This window comes from Rhamphochromis longiceps, linkage group LG22 (genome assembly GCF_057381845.1).
Source record: "Rhamphochromis longiceps isolate RC_006_pf linkage group LG22, R_longiceps_female_GT1.1, whole genome shotgun sequence".
Taxonomy (NCBI): Eukaryota; Metazoa; Chordata; class Actinopteri; order Cichliformes; family Cichlidae; genus Rhamphochromis; species Rhamphochromis longiceps.
In genome coordinates, this window is record NC_140577.1 from 6,603,849 (window position 1) to 6,620,924 (window position 17,076).

Sequence of the window (17,076 nt, forward strand, 5' to 3'; positions counted from 1 at the left end):
GCGCATAAAAAATTGGAAGTCCTGCTCAGTGAGAGAACATTTCAAAAGCAAAAAGGAAAGAAAGAAACAAGGGGTGAAGAGTGAAAACATCCTAAAACTTTTAAAACTAATAACATTAGACAATCATTTCACTAGTTTCTGCTGATCCAAAGATAACTTGCAATTCTTGTGTTGTTTGATGTAAATTTCCCCCTGATAGAGTTATTACATCTCAGTATTACAGTGCAGTTTTATCATTTATAGCAAAGTTTGTTTTGAGGACTATAGGTCATTAAATCCCGGGGCTTTGCAGGCTTTACTTTGACAAGTACTATATTAGGACATTTTTCATTTTGCTAACCTTCTTGGATGCGAGTTGATTGCAGTTGTTTAGAGAGTGTTGGAAAAATACAGAAGTCAGGTCATCTTCAGTCATTTTCTTTTATCCAAGGAGGCCTGACCCTCTGCTGCAGATCTGCAGTTTCTGGGAGTCCTTGTAATGTTTCTATTTTTGCTTTTTTTCTTATTGTTTCTAGTTTAGCATTAAGATTTTGTCTTTAGCTTAGCTTTGACTTTAGGTTGCTGTTAACCATTAATGTAGTTGTGATTTACTTTTATGATGCACAGTTTCTTTTACCACATTTTAGCATTTCTGTTCTTAGTCCTTTCTTTGTTGTCTAAGTGAGACAGGTGTTTTAGGTGTCTTTGATCCAGATGTGGTTTCCTGGTAATGTAATATTCACAGACACACAGACACAAACACAGGGCTCTGAGGATCTTTAGTTTCACTGCTTTTGTTCCATCGTTTTCCTTCATCCTGGACTCTCACCTTCATCGGCATCCCTCCATCACAAGCCCTTCCCGCTCCTCCGGTTTTGCTGCCATCTTAAATCCGACCATCACAAGTACACTTGTACTTATTGATCTCCTTACGCTCACTTCCTCAAATAGATTACATGCCAAGTCATCAAATGCCCACCCGTCATTTTCATTAACACTTTTACTATCTCTCTGTTAGATCCATCGACCTCATCCCTCACCGTGAGATTTCTTGCCAGTCATCTGCTCTCTGCCACCTCTCCCTCTCACTCCTCCCTCATCTTGCTTTAATTCATTTTCTCTTTTTATCTCCTCGTAATACTAATTTTTTCATCTGTCGCGTCTCTCCTGAATCCCTCACCGGTTCGACTGTCTCCAGCTATCCCTCTTTCCTTTGCCCTACATCCCTCTCTCCCTCCCTCCTTTCCTCCCTCACTATTGATCCAGCCATAGTTTTCTGTCTTCTCTGAGCTGGCTGGCTGGCTTTAATCAATATAGATAATTGTCTGCTTTCTCTTCATGCCAAACACGCTGTTTTTTCTCAATGAATCCAGGTCTTTCCCCTGCGCTACCCGCCTGCCCCTCCTTCCTTTCCTCCGCGCGGGAATCCCTCCGTTAATGACAGGAGATAACCTGCTTTCCTTACCGATTTTCTTTTTACCTCCCCCCTTCTATCCCTCTCCCCCCCTCTCATTCCCTTGTTCATTGATTACCGTGAGATATCACCCCGTGTGCCCCGTCAACAGATGTAAAAACACCGGGCCACGTGGCTCGCCTCTGTGTACAAACGCACGCTGCTGTGCAAATATTCAGATTTACAAATGCGCTCCAACTTAGACCAACACACGGCCACCGACGGCAACGAGAGACATCCTGAAATTATGCAGCCACAGCAGCCACAAGTGACCAATAATGTGCTTCTGAACCAATGAAGTGGCATTATTCCATTTACAAGTCATTAAGAAGATTAAAAAAAGATTTTTCCACAGCTCTTTGTCTGATATAAATTAGTGCTCATAACAGTTTCATGACAATAATATTGGAAATATACTTTTGAAGCATCAGAAGGATTAATTCCAGTCCAGCCAGCACAGTCAAAACCACATAAACATTAGGTGGTTTTTATAGATTATAGATCATAATTCCTCAAGCAACCAAGATAACGATGCAGTGCAGACGTGATCTTTTTTAAGGGATATTTGTGTTAAGCATAATATACTTTTTTCTTCATTTATGACAGATAATCTAAAATATTCTAATATATGCGTTTGTTTTTTAAATAATTTTTAAGCTAAAAGAAGTTGAGCCATTTTTATCGTCACTTTGGTCAGTGATGTATCTGCAGCCGTGAATCTTTCTACTCTGAGTCTGTTGTTAGCCTTGGATCACTGCAACACAGACAGCAACACACGACTTTCCATCATCATTCCCAGAATAATGGGCAACTTTCTGTAAAGAACTGTGAAAATTTATATGACAGCTAGATTGACAAGTTCATACTAGGATGCATGTTTTTAATTAAAACTATCACAGCGGTTTGTGTAAATATATATGAGTGGAGCTGTAAATGACACCGCTTGGTCATTTGAAGGTGAAGTGAGCAGCTCTCATTTCAGGCGATCAGTCGGTTCGTGGAGATGTGTCAGCTCCAACGTCCTGTTTTTCTTCTCACACGTCTCTGCTCTGATATGTGAATCTATTTCTATCTAACTCAGGATTCACCAAAATATGTCCAATTATTGCACCAAAAAATGTGTTGATAATTAATGTGTTACGGTCATCAAGACTGTTAAACTCAGAAATAAAATGACTCTTTAATATAACTTTAATAATGAAATAATTTCCAAGGTTCGTTTGTAGGATGTTTTAATTATGTAGTTGTAAAACAGCTGGTGCAAACATGCATTAAATATTCTCGTACACCACTGAGGTGTCATGCATGCCAGAACTGTCCCCACCAAAGGGTCCAATTCAGCCCAGTTTCTGCTCCATAAAGTGGTAAAACTACAAAACTAGTTGCTTACTGATTTTTGTTCCTGGTGTGAGACGGACTGTCAGTGTGCTACAAAAGAAACAGTTTGAATTCTAAAACTTCTTGTTTACCTACACGTCTCTGCATGTAACGGCTGTTCTTACAGATCCACTGTGACGTGGAAACGGCATGCTCTCTGAATATGGAAAAACTTGACATTGCTGAAATTCATGAATTTTCTACTTATTTTTCTGAAAGCGTCTGAGACCGTTAAGCATCCTTAAATGTGAAAATGTGACAGTTTTCAACAAGAACTTCTTTAAGCTTATCAGAGAAGTGAAACATTTAGAAGATGCATTTTATTTGTTTTTCCTCCAAACTGGACACAGTAACTAAAACTAGTTATTTTGACTATGTTGACATTGTTTTATGTCTGTAAGTATCTGCAGTTTGTTAAGTTAAACTGCTTGAATGGTTTGATTTTCATTAGGTAGTCTGATTACATTTTCCTAGGATCTTTTTTTAGTTGATTTGTGGAGATAAACTAATAAGGGTAAGACTTAAATGCTATCCTACTCTGAACAAATTGTGGAAAAATAAAAAGTATAAGAGCTCAAACAAGGGTTCATATGATCACTCTTTAGTGATTACATCTCTCTGTGTAGAAAGATTAACCTATAAAACCTGGAAAACACATCAGTCCTTTTTTTCCACTCAGCTGTTTGTGGTGAAACCAGACCTGTGCAAAAAAATGGAAAAAAAAGCAACCATCAGAAACGTACACAATACAGCCGCTCCCTAACAGCATGGAGCCCTGGCATCCACACAATTAGACACTATAGGGGGGTATGGCAAGGCCAAGCTATAATTACATAGCACTATGAAGCCGATGGTTGTGAGGGGACGGTGGAAGCAAAGGGTAGCGTGTTCTCTGTACTACACTGCATTGTGACATGAGCTGCCGCATTGAAAGCAGGCCTTGCAATAGTGCTTCATTAGTATGAATAGAGAGGTGAGAACTTTGAGCATGTGAATATAAATACTGTTGATACGTGTGGCGGGAGGGGTGCTATGCAAGGTCACATGGTTAATAAAGCAAACAAACGTGTTTAAATGCACACAGAGGTGCTTTAACAAAGAGGAAAAGTAGGACTGGATGCAAAAAGGAAATCTGCATCGTATGTTTAAGCCTCTAAAAAACAAAAGATAAAGGCCGAGGAACGAAAAGCAGAAAGGAAAACTATTACACAGAACACAAACAAGGCTGTGTCCCGTAACGAGGTTCATTCAATAACATAAACACGGATGATCGTTGGCATTAAGACGGGAAAATAAAAGAAATCGTCGAGCGCAGAGGAGAAGAGGAAGCGGCGTGCACTTTTCCTTATCTCGCGCTCACTCGCTGCCTGCTCTGTAACTTTGCTCACCACTGAGAGACCGACTCCAACCGCAGCTTTTTCGGCCATTTTGAGCTTGATGTGTACATCACGTTTGTGCACGTGCGCGCCTGTGTGTGTGTGCGAGCGTGTGTGTGTGTTTGTCTATACGTGTACATGTGCGCTTTGTGTCTGTGTGTGGAAGTGTGCTGGTGCAGAGAGAATGGACCCTTATCCAATTTGTACTGGTCAGTAGTGTGAAATGGTGGTAGGTCAGTCAGCCAGGCAGGGTTTGTGTGTGTGTGTGTGTGTGTGAGTGTGAGAGTGTGTGTGTGTTTGTTTGTTTGTTTGTGTGTGTATATTTAGGAAAGAATGGTCTGAATTGCAAAAAACACTGGTGGAGGTCCAGCATGTGCCGGCGAGCTTTCATCTCTGAAACCAGGGTGCACACACACACACAACACGCACATACAAATAAAGGAGATGATTATAGCACACATAATGAGAAAATACGTATTGTAAGGCATGTTGTTGTAGTGAAAAGTAAATGGCATCATGCTGGCATCCCTTTTGTGTGGTACAATCTCAGTGACACACACACACACATATACACACACACACACATTCCACCCACGGCACAAAAAAATAAAAAGACTTTTCCATTAAATTGGTCGTTATTGTATAGTCGACCCCCTATGGATCTGATCCATATGACGACACAGACACACACGCATGCACCTATCCTCTCTATGGTTGTTTCAATTATCTCTGCTCTGGAAGCCTGTAATCGCGCGCGCGCGCGGGTTTGCTGCCTCGCTGATGTGATTATTTTCGGCATTTTTAAAAAAAATTCCGTCTCTACTTTCAGGCGTTGCAGCAATTATCAAAGCTGATTTAAGGAATTTTAATTTGAAATAATTCCCTTTTTCGCTTTAATAAAATATTTTTGCCTATAAAATAGTGAAACTGATGTGTTAGGCAGGGAAATAAAAAGTTTTTCACCTGAAAGAAGCAACCTTGGTATACGGTGAGCTGTTATTGTCTTTTTGTTGTCGCCGTTGCTGTTTTCTAAAGAGTTAATTAAAGTCTGAATGAAATGTAAAAAGAAAAAGAAATCGCCTCATTTATGACATATCCTCAGAAAAATAAAACAAAGTGAAGAAGAGCGTTTCCAGACCTGCGTTAACGCCAAAGAAGATCCCTCGTGATCTGGTCAAACAGCAGGGCAGCAGGTGATTTGCAGTGCCTGAAAAAGGTTACAGAGTGCACATACAAACTCGTATAGCGCGCATAAAGCATACACTCACACACACTTGATGACTCACAGTGGCTTAGCAGGACTGCGGTCATTGTCTACATCTGTAATTGTGTGTGTTTTTGTACATATATATATGTATGTGTGTGTGTGTGTCAATGTGTCATTTGGTGAGTGAACATAAGTGGGTCTGGGGCGGTCTGTTGATGGAAGGAGTGTAAAAATAGAGAGATAACAGCCACTCTGCAGAGAAAGAGTTGAAGGAGGAGAGGGGGTCAGAACACGGTGGCCTTGAGCACCCATTTTTCCCCTCCAGCCGTCCATCTGACCACCTCTCTCTCTTCCTCCCTCTCTCCATGGCTGGCACGCCGATTCGTTCAGCCCACCTCAACAAAATGGAATTTGTTAAGTGGAAGGAGGCGACGGTGGCCAGGAGGTTACAGATCTGGGCGATTGACCGTCCCCAATCCCAAACCCCAAATCTGTGGAAAAGCCTCGAAGGAAAACATTTGATTTGTTGATCATTGATCTCTCTCTTTTTTTCTTTTTTTTATCGCTGCTGCTGCTGCTGATGATGTTTTTACACTGTCACTACAGATCTTCATCCTTTCTTCATTATAAACTATAAAAACAACATCTGCTGGACAAGATTTAAAAAAAAATCCTAATACTTTAAAAAGGAGTTAGTTTTTGTACACTCGTGTTAACTAATCTTGTGGGTTTTATCCTCTTCCTTGACCTGCTGTTGATTAAATTCCACTTCATGCTTTCTGGACAAAAGTCGGCGCCAAATTTTTTTTTTGTTAAAGTAAATTATTCATGACAGATAACAATTTTTGCATATAGAAAACTTTCATTGTGTTGTGCCAAAGTTGAGAATTCTCTGTTGTACTTTCTGCTCATCACTTACAGAAAAAAGATGAAAGTCAGGATTTAAAAAATTCATCATTTTTCAGGCCGATCTATCGGTTTTTGTGTCCCTTGATGTTTAAGGTGTTGACGTTGACCGTGAACTGCAGCATTTCTGGTGTGAGTCAGGTCGGTGACCTTTGTTTCCTGTTTTCCTCACTGATTTCCTGTCATCTCTCTTTAATATCATGATCCATTAAAGCCTTAAAATATCCGGAAAAATAATCATGCTGCGATCGTTCTGTTTCTGTTTGGGATTATATTTCATTTAATGCTTAAATGATTTTAAAAAAGGAAAGTAAACTAGATATTTTCAGTATTTTAGGAGCTGTAACTCTGTGTAGGCTCCTTTCGATTTAATGCCCAGCTGCTCCAGCATCCAAATGTAAACTGCGGCTGCAGCTGCTTGTGATGAATCTGTATAACTGTGACTAAAAAAGGGAGTCATCTGCCCCCTTGTCTGTCCAACAGCCCTGTGCCCCTGGAAACACTGGGAAGGTGGGCGCACAGTAAGAGGGCACGGGGGGGGGGGGGCAAATCATACCACTCGACTTCCCCTCCTCCTTCGCCCCCTTCCATCCCGTACCTCCATCCCCAGGGGTGATTTCAGAACCTGCATCCCCATCCCATCTTATCCTTAAATTCGGAATCTGCCCGGAGCATCCTGATCCCTGCCTGCTGGAACTGAGGATGGTCACGCTCCCAGATTAGGGATTTCTGATGCAACTCCGGTCAGGACAGCAGCTCAGCCCTGCAGCTTGGGATTGTGTTTGGGCAAAGTGTGTGTTTGTGTGTGTGCCTCTTCATGTGAGGTGCTGCTACATGTGAGCGTATTCGTGTGAGTGTTGCTGCTCCAGGCGAATGCGTTTCACCTCTGCTTGTGGAAAGTCTTCGTGTTTTCATTCACTCTCATTTACACTCCGTTCTCGGCGCGAGGCTTTCCGTGTTGTTTGGGTGCGTTGATGTTGCATGCAAGTAAATAAAAGCCACGGCGCTTCGTCTCTTGACCTCTCAAAACAAGAAAAGGAGAACGCATTTTTAAAAGTGAAGGGGTGGGGGGGGGGAGAAAGAAGAGGGAAGGGTGTGTTTGGCTGGTGTGAGGTGAGGAGGGGGGCTGAAGGCAGGAATCGGCGGCCTCTGCGAAGGGGCCTCCAGCGTGCGCGGGTCTGGCTACCCCCTCTGCGGGGCCCCGATCGATACAAACTCAGAGCAATAAAGCTTTCCCCCTGTCATCTCCACAGAATACAAAGCAGACCGGGGAAGGGAAGGGTGGGGAGCAAGGGATGGGGTGCTGGGGAGGGAGAGGAGCTGTTCCGCTAGCCACACCAATTTCCTAACCCCCCTTTTCACCTCTTTCTTCTTCTTTTCTCTCCCCAATTTTCAACCCTAACCATAAACCACCTCACCCTCCTCCTTCCCATACCTTCTTCTCCTTCTTCTCCTGCCACTACTTCTTCTTCTTCTTCTCCCTCTCCGTCCACAGCCGATTCGACTGACGCACTGCCTGTATTTTATAATTAATGCTGTTTGAATAAATACGCTTAATAATTCATCGTTGTTATTTAAGGAGCGATTGATGGATTGACTGAGAGAAAGTGTAAGAGAGAAACAGAGCAAAGATCATATCTGGGGAAAAGGACAGAGAGGAAACGACTGCAGCACCGTGCGATGAGCGAGAGAGAGAGAGGGGTTTAAATAGAGGGGGGAAGGTGCTGTTAACTGAGAATGGGGATGGGGTGATGGTCATAGACGAAGGGGGAAGGGAGTAGAGGTATTACACTGAGCGAGAGATGGATGTGTCGATGGAGAGAAGCTCAGTGGCGAGGAAGGTGGGGGGGAAATAAGGAGAAGATGGAGGTAGGGGGGATATTTAACAGGACAGGAAAGGAGAGGACAGGAAGGGGTAAAGAGGTCAAATAAGCGCTCTGTTTAATTGGAAGCCAATTTAAGTCGGGTCCAATCGATAAACCTGTAAACCTCGCCGTCTATCGGCTCGCGGCACGCACTATAGATCACCGGGACTGCACGGCTGGAGGAGAGGATGGCGGCCTGGTTTCGGCGCACCTCGTTCAGTCACTCCTTCATCTGTTTGCACTTGTAGAGCCAGCAGACCTTTCCCTGTTTGTAAAGAAAGCAATAAGATGAGAGGTGGAATCACAATTAAAGGTGCGCGCAGTTCATCACAGTGACAAAAACAAAACGAGGGTTTTAGTGGATTTACAGGCTTTTTTTTTTCTGCGCTGGGATTTTCACCCCGAATCCAAATACTCCAAACATAAATATCCCCGCGGTCACATGACAACCTCATAACTCCAAATTGAAGGATAATATGATCTGCTATGGGTGGAGAAAATTCTGCCATCCTTGGACTTATGAGATCCTTTCAGCCCCCATCGGATAAATGTGGTGGTCAAGCTGAAAACGAGACGGCAGGATTTTGGCTCAGATTCAGTGCTGAAATAGCTGTAGCACAAATAAGAATGAAAACCAGTTGATCCCGAGTCTTTGTGTCTGTATTTTAGACATATACCTGCTCCTGTTGCAGTATATTTGTTTTCTTGTAGCTGAGCTAAATTTCTAAGCATTTTAATCAACATCAAATCCAACAAATTTTGCGGGGAAGCAAAAACACATTCTCTGCATTTTAAGGAGGAATAAATACGAGTATGATTTTATTCCTGACTCTTTTCTTGTGACAAGTTTATATACAAAGATGGAGACGATGCGGTCCAGGTCAGTTTGGACGTGAAACCTGCACATTTCGCCTCCACGGCCTTTATTCGTCCTTTTTTTTTCTTCTTTCTTGCACCGTCTCATTTTTTGGTCATCTTTCTGTCCACTATGTTGGTTCATTTTGTCATCGACTGTGTTGCACACAATCTGCCCCCTCCCTCCTCATCCAATCACTCTCACACGCGTGCACACACACACACACACACACCATCAAGGCAAGGCTGTGTATCTTTGTTAGCCCAATTGTCACTATCTTTCCCCTCCTGCTATTTCCTGTGAAGATGCTCTGTCACACTGCAGCTCACTCTGTTCCACACATCTGTTTTATAAATTTTTTTTCTGTATTTGTGCCGCACTCGCCTGTAATTTCTTTCTCTTTCATTGCCATTATCGCCCATGTTTGACATTTTTTGTGTTGCTTCTTCCTCCGTTGTTGTTTCCCTTTTAATATCTACACTTAGTTATTTCTTAGCATCTCTGTCCCAGCATCCCTTCACTCACCCATTCACATGCGCCTGCTCTTTCTAGCCACAATTCCCTCTTTTTCTCTAAATTTCTCTTCAGCAGACCTCATAATTTTTTCCACTTTCAGCCATTATACCCACATCCCTACATTTTTGCTACCTGTTCATCGTGGATTTTTTTTGTCATTCATTTGTTTTTACTCTCGCTTCTCGCGCGTCTTCCCTTCTGTCCCATCGCCATCGCCATCTCTCTGTTCTCACCATCACCACCCTGCAATTTTTTGTCCCTTTACTCCCGTTGTTTTCTCGCTTTGAAACCATCTCTGTCATGTCTCTCAGCCTCCCCTATTATCCACCAAAATTCCCCAAAATGTTCACCCTCTGCTTGTTGTCTTCATCCTTCTAGCTCATTTGTTTCCACCCCCCTCCAACATCCTCCTGTTCCTCCCTCATCCTCTCACCTCCATCTTTTACCCCAATGCAGGGATTCTGGAAAAGGAAGTAACACCCAGTGGCCATTTCCTCTATCACCTTGTCCTCCCTCCCTTTATTTCTCTGTTTCCATCCCTGCGTTGTGCTCCTTGGGGAGGGCAGTAATAATGGTGGAGAGAAGGAGAGAGGGAGGGCGGTGCGATTATTGTCTTGTCGGGAGTCAGAGGAATCGATCGGCACAGAAATATGTGGTGCGAGAAAGAGGTACTGTATCGGATATAATAAACACTCTGGAGACATATTCGGAAAGCGCTCGGCCTCGTGCTCGCGCTCACATACATGCATACAGCTGCACACACACCCGTGTAATCGCTCTGACTCGTGCGCGCACACATGCAAGGTGCACAGAACATCATACGAATGCAGTACTTTCCAGTTGTGCGTAAACTCAAACATGAATCACTAACAAATCTTTGTCTACACAAAACATTACTCGTTTATTCTCAGGGAGCACTGAGAAAGCAGCATCGTCACTAAATATACCTAAGGATGAATATTATCTTACAGATGAGCCTCACTAAACCTATTTTTTTTTTAAGAGAAGTCGTTGATATCACTAAAAAAATACTCAAAGTAGCTCATCTTTTGTGTTTAAATGAAATTGGAACAATAAAACGTGTTTTTAAAGCCCCCAAAAAGCCAAAAATATCCTGATTTATCTTAATCTGTTAGGATTTCCAACCAAAAACCTCAGTGATTACACAGTCTTTGCACATTACTTGTTTGGTTCTGGTTTAACCCTCTTCTTGCCTGACTGTGATAAAATGTGAACCTCACCTGGAATAAAAAAAGCACAAATAATCCTTTAATACGTACTGTTAAAGAGTAAACAGCAGTGGAGACATTAGCATGCACCACTTTGCTTGCCTTACACAAAGTCTCAGCTACAGGCAGGGAAACATGTTTATTCTTAATGATTAACACTCTCACAGGTACACACAAAACATGTGAGCTATGCACACACACGCTGCACACACATACACACATGCACGCACTGTGATCTTTCATTGCTGTTGCCTGGCAACGGGTCTATGTGTCCTGTGCTAGCAGAGCGCTGTCCAGTGGTGCCATGACCGCTGCAGCTGACCACTACTGAAGGAGAAGGGGAGGCAGGGAGGGCGGGTTACAGAGATCACGCAACAACAACAAAAAAAAGTGAGGCCGAGAATACAACACTGGGGCAAATAAGAGTTTTAATGATGCTAACATTGCACCGAGACAGAAATAATCTGTGTTTGCTGGACAGTGTTAATGTGAAAACCACTAATAATTTGTCAAAGTAGCACCTCACTGGGAAGGTAAAAAAGGAGAAGAGGCTAATACTAGGAAGCTAAGACTCTTAGCAGTACCATCCTGAAAACTAAATAAGACCTAAAATACTGAGAGATGTGCAAAAGTAGTGAAATAACAGAGAAACGTGAAGATTTTCAGTTTAATTCACTCTTCAGGTTTAGTATAAAATAGCCCGGATACTCATCAGGCTTGTAGCGGTGTAGAATCAAGTTTTAACAATTTTTAGGGGCGTGTGTGAAAATTTGATAGAGGCTTTTTATAAAATAAGATTAATCTGTAATTTTTAAAAATTCGTGAAATAACTTAAATTGTGTTTTTGTGATATTTCTCTAATCGTGAATGAAGTCAGAGTGAAAATGCTTAAAACTTTTTAATTCAGACAGATGCATATAGAAGTCTGTGAGATAATAACTCCACGACCTCACTTGATTTTTTTGTCTTTTTGTGGCCTCAGTCTCTGGTTTCAAGTTGAGGCTACAAAACAGGACTGATGTCATGGTGGCTCCTTCCATCTTTATATATATATGTAGTCTACGGGGTGAAGGAGGGGGTCTGGTCTGGGTGAGTGGGCTTTTGCAAACAAGATTTCCAAGATCTAACTCACCTTCAACCACAAAAATAGCTTTCACATAATCCACCAGCACGTTGAATTGTTTTGAGGAAGCTCAATAAATATTTGAGACTTTAAAGGACAGCATAGGATTGAAGATGGCGTAAGTGGGGGGTTATATTCTTAGGGAGAGGTGGGGAATGTGAGGGCAGAGACGGGATGTTAGAGATTAAATTTGACAGAGAGAGGCAGGAGGGAATGAAGGAATTAGGGTAAGGCAAACGAGTCGACGGGTTCGGACGGAGGGGGGAAGGTTAGACGAGGAAGTTCAAGTGAGATGTTGCAGCTGAGGGAGAAAAGGAAGAGGGGAAATGAAAAGAGATCAGAATAAATCAAGGTTGGACTCATTGGAGGACAAAGTAAGGTGAGGGACAAAGTGCAGGAGCAGGGATGCAAATAGGAGGCTGGAACACAGTTTGTGTTTGAGTGTCGGGGTAGCAGTAAAAGCAGCAGGCATTGCTGTGTCTTTGCACTAAAATATGATCACCGGTTATCTAAAAACAAGCATTTTCTAGTGAAATATGAGTGAGAAATCACTGTAGAGCAACATAATGTGTTTGTTTGCTGTAGGACTGGCTGAAAAATGCCCGTATTGATATTTTAAGAGTAAGTATGTTGTGAATTTAGTTTTATTTTAGCTTCACATTAAACCTGAATTCTTGTGTTTTATTCTCAGAAGAACTTGAAGAGTGTGAATCAATTATTCCAAGTTAAAACTAATCAGAAATTTGGATTTTTGTGATATTTTCCTGACTGGAAAACATATCTGGGGCCTGATCAACCACACAAAATAAATGTAAACCATAAAAGAAGTAAAATATCCTCTGTGCAGTTATTTGACCGTCTCATTTCTTTGCTTCAGTATTCAGTTCCCTAACTTTGCTGTTACAGTCCACAGCATCTCTGCAGCAGCTTCACAGCTAATATAAAGCAAAATGCATTCTCATAAAATGCAAACATCTGTGTGCTCATCCTCTGAGCTCCATTCTTTGGGTTGTGTTTGTCTTCAGCTGCATGATAGTCATTAAAATGAGACATAAAGCTGTGTGTTTGCGAGAAATGTAGTCATGTATAGGCAGCACAGTAGACCGTGCTGTGATGGCAGATGTTCCTACTTTGAGTTAAAGACAGTGTATTTTTAAGAAGGATCAAAAGAAAAGAAGTAAAACTTTTAAAGGAGACCTGAATTTGTACTTTTATGGTTTTGACAACAAACATGACCATTATTATGAAAGGCGGATGAACAAAAGCAGAAGAGTGGAAGCTAATCAGTGTAATCAAGAAATAAATGTTAGTTACTCCTCTAGACTTTCCATCTACAACCATTTGCTTCTCTTGAATGTGTCAGATATCCTTTATTTGGACTTACGGCAATGCCAAGAAACCTTTCAGTTTAAGAAACAGAGCTCTAAATTTTTTATTTTTCTTATTATTTTAAACAACTTTTTTGAAGCGCTCCTGCGTCTTTATAATTTAAAAGTTGCTCGTACACGCTACCTGTGTTAAGGTTTTGTTGCAGATAATAGAAAAGTAAAGTTTAAAGAGAAAAACTTAAAGCGTGTGCGCGTGTTTGGCTGTGTGCTGCGTTCATGCTTCTGCCTCATCGGCTTCATTTGTCACGATGTAGCTGACATTACATTTTTCATCATTACAGCAGTTGCAGATTTGCTCGTTGGTGCTGCGGGTGTGTTTGTTTGGCGCTGAATGTGACGGGGGACAGGTGGAAAAGGCAGGCGCCAGGCAGCTTGTTTGTGTTTGACTGCGAGGCGGGAGGTGGCCGAGACCATGTGCCTGACCTTTGACATCCACACGCCAAACGGCAGCGGCATATACATACACACACATGAACCCACGCGCCGTCTGTCACAGGCCCCTGACAGGCGTGACCGAGGCGGGGTGGGTGGGCAAAAAGAAGGTGGAGGGAGGCAGAGGGAGAGGAGGCTGAGTGTAGGACCCCTCCAGCCATCCTGCACCCTCTCTTCCCCTCTCTCTCTCTCGGTCCTTCTTTTCTAATTCCCTGACAGTGACCCTGTGCCCCCCCCCTCCTTTCCCGCTCACACACACACACACACAGGGGCAGGCTGTCCATGTCAGCCCCACAAGACAGATACATCATCTGCCCAGTGGCCCCTCTTCCTCCCCCCTTCTGTTATTAGCACTGATAGGATGAGTAAGGAGGGATTGGGATGGGAGGGGGTCTACCTTACATCCATGCAACTGCTGTTAAACTGCCTCAGGGTGGAGGAGTGTGCTGGGGTGGTGGTCACTATAACTTGGAATGAAATTTTATTCCTAAATCTGCTAATATTGCCATTGTTACAGGAAAAACACTCAAAACCAGAGCTGGGTGGGGGGTGGGGTAGGGTGGGGTATACATGTGCAGATTGCAGATGTAGAGACGTGTTCGTTTGTATAATGCAGTTTGGTTTAAAACATGCTCTCTGATGTGCACTGGACATCTGTGACATTTGGGGTTCAGGCTGTTTGATTTGTTGGCATACATGAGGACGAATAAGGATGGATGGTTGGTTGGGGGATGGGGGGGTTAAAAGTCTCCATGACCAAAGGGGTTAGGGCCAGTTGAGGCGTTATGAGGAGGGGGCTGATAAAATGATTTTATGGGATCCCTTTCTTCATATCCTGAGAGGATGAAGGAGCCCGGAGTGGTAACGTGCGTGTTTGAAGTGGAGTGTATTAATTTAACTCCGTGTTTGAATTAAATGGGGGCGGCGTTTTAGTGAATTGTATTTTGACACAGAGCTTTTCTGAAGGTTCGGCTGTCTTTGTCGTCGTGGTGATAGTAACAACATTACATATGGGTGTGATTAGAGAAAGCGGTGGTATTAGTAATGTTACACTTTTTAAACTGTCCAAGGTTAAATGTTGCATCAAAAAGAATTTCTCAGATATGAAATATATGAAAACAGTAAGTTTGATTAACAGTGTTGTGCTGGGCTTATTTAATCAAACGGATAAATGAAAAGGATTTTTTTAACACCATTTTTAAAGTGCCAACCTTACAAAGAAGACATTTTTCTGAATTTGTTACTGGAGGTGACATTTCTAACTAAAAACCATCTGATTCAGTTAATTGAAGATGAAATATTTCTTCATGTTTGGGGATAAATAAATTCAAGTGCACTTTTAGTTTTCTGAATGGTCCGGCTGCTCACTGACAGAAGGTCTTTGCCCCTTTAAAACACGTCTTTCTACCTCTCAGTTATTATCTACAAATGAATACAAGAGTCACTTTTTATACACCTCATTAGTGTGTGTGCTGTGCTTGTTACACTAACACACACATCTACCGGCTCCCGCAGAGGATGTCTTAGAGAGTGCTGCCCCCAACTGGGCCCTTTATGCAACTGCAGGATCTCTCCTGACTAAACACTTCCAAAGGGGTGTTTACTTGTTTTCTTAATAATGGTGGGATGATCATAATAACATAAAAATTTTGAAGACTTGTTGTTGCATCATTTCTAAAATGTAATTTAGGCAAAAAGTGACGTTCAGGTTGAATTTGATTCTAATCTACAATTTCACAAAGATCTTAAGAAATAAATACAACCCAAGAACTGTTAAACAGATATCTGTTATTAGAGTTTTTCTTTTTCTCTTTCACTCATCCTTATATTTAATCTTCTCTTTTTCAGCATTTTCTCAGCATAACCCCTGCTTCCTCCTTTTTTTCCTTGCCCTCCACCATCTTTTAGCACACTTGAAATTGTTCGTGACCCTTCAGTATAATTCCCAAAAGGCCTTCCTTTGTTTTTTAAAGTGTTCAATCATGTCCTCTCCCACACTCTCAGAGAATAATGTGGACCTTTAGGGTAAAAAGTGCTCGTCATTGGGCCGATACCCTCAAAGGTGCTGCTGTTGTACCCTTGACAGGGAGGCTTACGCTGTGTTTTGTGGCTTAGGACCAGTTTACATTACTCTAATGTAATGATGCAAAAATTGACCTTTTTGAAAAAAAATAATTTTCATTCAGCCTAGATATAGTGTAAAATCTTAGATTTTGACTGTTAAATCAATATTTGGCCTTTTTTTTTTTAACTGAACATGGTCTCCTGATATTACATTTAGATATTACAACCTCATAAAGATCCACATATTTATCTGGAGCTCATGTAATTATCCCTGGGGGGAGGGAGGGGGGTTACTTCTGAAGACTGAACCTGTAGGGACAGGAGGGAAGTTGTGTATTTAGGATATGTCTATTACACAGAGGGGAAACAATATGGTTGCGGATGTCAGCTGTGTTTTTATGTGGTGTACTTTGATTATTTTCCCTGTTGTGCTTCCTGTCAGTTGCATGAACTTTGTGCTGAAGACAAAGCAGATTTAGTGCATTGATTCACTTTAACCTCAGAGTTGGAGCTCCTTCTTACTGCCATTATCAGCATACATCCTTTCCAGTTAAACCGATGCCATAGATGAGACGGTTATTATGAAAGTCCTGAGCACAAGAGGGAATATTAATTTAAAAAGTGAAAGACAGAAGTTAAGTGCAGGGGGTGAAAGCGTGTTTTTTTTCAAGAAGGCACCGAGTGATGCTGAGTAATGTCTGGTGCTCAGGTAAGCACTTCGGGTGGCGTTGTTCTTCCTGGACCAATTACTACTGCAGTCCCAGAAGTGGCCAGCAGAGGTAGTTAGGATGATACCTGCCATGAAACGTCCCGCTTCCACCTCCTGGGTCAATAAAGTTTACATTTAAAGAGCTAAATTAGAGCATAAACAACTTTATGCTGGTGGGGCATAAAGTTGTTTTGCTTAGCAGAGATTTTGTCTTGCCTGTGTCCAGGATACAAAACAAGATGAAATGAAAGTCTCATTATTTCTGTGATTAAATGCTTTTTTTCTTCAAGTCAAGTCAAGTCAAGTCAAGTTTATTTATAGAGCACATTTAATTACAAAACACATTTCCAAGGAAGGAACTCATGAGTTCAAACATACAACAACTTATTCTCACGCATATTTGTTGGTGCTGAGTCACCCTGGTTTGCACGCTATTCTTTCAAATTCAAAAGCTTCATGGCAGCATTTCATTTAGTTGAACTTTCACAGTTACTCTGACCTGCATAATAGCAAAAAGCACAAAAGTTCAGCCACTCCAACACAGAGGAGGCGGCTGACCTCCTGTGCAGGAAGCACCGAGTGTTCGTATCCTTTTG

At 42.0% G+C, this 17,076-nt stretch overlaps 1 protein-coding gene across 1 annotated transcript in view; it reads left to right on the forward strand.

The window, feature by feature from the left end:
- pou2f2a (POU class 2 homeobox 2a) overlaps window positions 1-17,076 on the forward strand; it is a 67,259-nt gene that overhangs the window by 33,600 nt on the left and 16,583 nt on the right. The gene's annotated exons all lie outside the window — the stretch shown is intronic.